The sequence below is a fragment of the Colobus angolensis genome, unplaced genomic scaffold (assembly GCF_000951035.1).
Source record: "Colobus angolensis palliatus isolate OR3802 unplaced genomic scaffold, Cang.pa_1.0 Scaffold68, whole genome shotgun sequence".
Taxonomy (NCBI): Eukaryota; Metazoa; Chordata; class Mammalia; order Primates; family Cercopithecidae; genus Colobus; species Colobus angolensis.
The window spans coordinates 7,838,023-7,841,658 of NW_012120487.1; the positions used below are offsets into that span (position 1 = coordinate 7,838,023).

General features: G+C 46.5%; 1 protein-coding gene across 2 annotated transcripts in view; it reads left to right on the plus strand.

Moving 5' to 3' along the window:
- Positions 1-924: 924 nt before the first annotated feature.
- MROH7 (maestro heat-like repeat family member 7) overlaps positions 925-3,636 on the plus strand; it is a 75,928-nt gene continuing 73,216 nt past the window's right edge. For both annotated transcript variants that reach the window (XM_011926348.1, XM_011926349.1), the window contains exon 1: positions 925-1,147. The gene's annotated coding sequence lies outside the window, so the exon portion shown is untranslated. The remainder of the gene's footprint in view (positions 1,148-3,636) is intronic.

The following is a 3,636-nucleotide window of genomic DNA, read 5'->3' on the forward strand; positions in this document are numbered from 1 at the left end:
GAGCCACTGCACCCAGCCAAAGGAAGGATTTTTGCTGGGGAAGGAGCAAGTGGAGGAGGAATCCTCAGTGACACAAGGCCTCTGAAGCAGCAGAAGGAAACTGGGGGTACAGGGATCCTCCTGTTCAGATGTGGACAGCAGAGGAGAAGAGCAGAAAAGGTGAGATCCGAGGTGGACTGGAGGGAATTCAGGAGAGCCCATCAGCTGCTCGCTAATGAGAAGTCGCAGTCAAGTGTGGGGAGTGAGTCTGATGAAGCTGACTTCTAGGTAGCTTGTCTGAGAACAGGTTATGCAGTGTATCTAAGGACATCCTGACCTGGGGGAACAGGAAGACAGGAAGACTCCGTTATCATTTTGTAAATGGTGCCCAGTGAAGTTTCTATTAGTAAATTAGCTGAGCTATTGCTTATCATTAAAAAGATTTTCTTTAGAAAGATAGCCGTAGAGTCCTGCTTTTCTTATCAAAAGATCTAGGTGGCACTGCTATGCCCCGGCCCGCCCTGCCCTCATTCCTGCCCTGCTCCACACACTCTTATCGGCACCTGGAACAGGAGCCAGGGTGGGGTAGGAAAAAGATCAAGGATTTGGGTGCACAAGGACAGGCAGGCATCCCAGCTCCTGACCTTGGGCCAATATTTTCTCACTATGGGTCTCAGTTGCCTCGTCACAGGCCACCTGATTTCAAAGCCCTTGTCACCCTGAAATAAACAGAGGTCCAAGGTCATAGGGCAAGGGGCTTTTATGGGAAGACTTGAATTCTGGATGAGAAACTCAGTGTTTATTAGCAGTGAAGTACTTTCTGGGAGGCTGAAGAGGGTCTCAGGGCAGGTTGTTCTTTGAAAGGACCCCATCCCTTCTCCCAACTGTATAGGTGGCAGCAGGGGTCTCATTGGCTGAGGGACTTCTGGGTCATGGTGACCTCACAAAGCCCATAACACTGGCCTGGGCTGGGGAAGCCTAGGTAAGCTGAGGGGCAGCTCTAGGAAAGCCCTGGGGTGGCGGCAGCCTCCACAGCCTCCACAAGGGACTTACCACCTTCCCCCACTGGGTAAAAGCCCCCTGCTCTGGTTGTATTTCCACAGTTAGAACTTCATACCTTTGGCTTAGAGCTGAATTTTCTGTTACCATGTGGATGCTCCAGGTGGAGGTAACACATTGAACTCTACATGAGCAGCTCAAGGCTCACAGAGCAAGTTAGGCTCTCAGGTCCTGACAGTGGCTGGAGTTGGCGGGAGGGGAGAGAAAGGGAGTGAAAAGATGCAGGGAGGGAATGCCATAGATCTGGGGAAAGAAGAGGCTTGGAGCCTGGAAACCAAACTTTGTCTTTTTTCCAAGCCTCACCAGCCTGCCCTCACCCAGAGGGAGGAAGGGATGGTGGGGATGAACATTTATTGAGGGCTTTCTGTGGGCCAGGCCCTGCGATCATCACTTTATGTGGGCTATCCCACCTGGAATATTAAGATAGAGGCTTAGAGTGGTGAGGGCATCTGTCCAGGTTCACACAGCTGGTGAGAGAGAAGGTTTTGAATTCAGGTTTGCCTGACTCCAAAGCCTTGGATTTTGGCATTATAGCTGGGTATCAGGAAAGTTGCCTTGTTTTCACTGAACTTGTCCTTTAGGATAGGGACCTAAAAGTGGCAGAGGGAATGGGGAATAAGAAACAGGAAGACACAGTTCCACTGAGTGATTCACGTCTTGGGAATCTCTGTGGTATTATAGGGAAAACTGTGGGTTGAAGGAACCTGGATTTGAATCCAGCCTCTACCACTTGCTTGGGACTTAGTAGAAATCAATTTATTTTATTTTTTGAGACAGAGTCTCTCTTTGTCACCCAGACTGTAGTGCAGTGACATGAACAAGCTCACTGCAGCCTCAACCTCCCTGGCTCAAGTGACCCTCCCACCTCAGCCTCCCGAGTAGCTGGGACTACAGGTGCACACACCATGCCTGGCTAATTTTTGTATTTTTTGTAGTGACGGGATTTTGCCACGTTGTTCAGGCTGGCCTTGAATTCCTGAGCTTAAGCAATCCTCTTGCCTCAGCTTCCCAAAATGCTGGGATTACAGGTGTGAGCCATTGTGCCCGGCCAGAAATGATTTTAGATCCCTACACAGTCTGAATTAACATGCCAGCAAATGAGATAATGATACCTCTCTTGAAGTGTTGTCATTCATTCATTCATTCATTCATCCTTCCCTCACTCCCTGAATGTTTTCTGAACCTTCCCTGTATGCCACGTGCTATGTGCTGGGAAAATAGGGGTAACAAGATAGCCAGACACTCACCAAACTCATTTTCAGAGTAGACGCATATAAGTAAACAGACTGATCCTCTGATACAGAGTGATCACATGAGGAGGGTGCCTCACCCACATTTGGGGATTCCAGGAAGACTTCCTGGAGGAAGGGACATCTAATCTAAGCTGGTGTCTAGACTAGATGTTAGCTAGAGGGAGCAATTGAAGTTTAGGTGAGTAGTCTTGGGGAAGTTTATAGGAAGAGGAAAGAGTATTTGCAAAGGTCCCAAGGCAAGAGGGAGGCCAAAACATTGAGGATCCTGGGAGAAGTTGAGAGTGGTTCAAACATGTGGTGCAAGGCCAGGGAAGGGAATGAATGTAGCTGGAGAGATGGAGGGGCTAGGCCTGTGGGCTGAGGACTCTGACAGAAGAAACACAGATATCAGACTTCAGATTAGGGTGTCTTCACTCCTGGCCTGTCCACCAGTCATGCAAAAGTCACTTAGGAGAGGTGGGGTAGGGGAAAGCTTGATGAAAGGGTGATTCCTGGATCCCTTCAGAACTAGAAAGCAGAGTCTCTGAGAGTGAGGCTTGGGAATCTATCTTTTTAAAAATATAAGCTACACTCACATCCCACCATTTGAGAACCTACAAGAAATCACAGAGGGGTTACAAGAGGGGCATGTCTTAGTTAGACTTACATGCATTTTTATTTCATCTGAGAATGTCTTTATTTCCGTTTCATTACTCAAGGATAATTTTGCCTAAAATAGAATGTGTGGTTGAGAGTTCTTTTCTTTCAACTCTTGAAAAATGTGTGCCACTTCCTTTTGGCCTCCATAGTTTCAGATGAGAAATCTGCTGTCATTCAAATTGGTGTTCCCCTATAGGTAAGGCTCTCAGGTTGCTTTTAATGTATATATTTTTAAAGTCTTTATTCTTCAGAAGTTTAATCATGATGTGTTTTGGCATGGATTCCTTTAGATTTATCCCATTTGAAGTTTCAGCAGTTTTCTGAATCTGTATATTTATGTTTTTCACTAAATTTGGGAAGTTTTCAGCCATGACTTGCTTGTAATGCTTTTTCAGCACTCTTTCTTTTCTCCTTCTGGAACTCTGATGATATAAACAGTATTTTCTTATTGTTCCTGAGGTTCTGTGGTTTTTTTTTGTGTGGGGGGAGATCTATTTTCATTTTGTTGTTTAGATCTATCTTCCTTCCTTCCTTCCTTCCTTCCTTCCTTCCTTCCTTCCTTCCTTCCTTCCTTCCTTCCTCCATTCCTCCCTCTCTTCCCTCCCTCCCTCTCTCTCTCCCTCTCTTTCTTTCTCTCTCTCTCTTTCCTTCTCTCCTTCTCTCCTTCTTTTTCTTTCTCTTCTTCTCTTCTCTTCTTTCTCTTCTT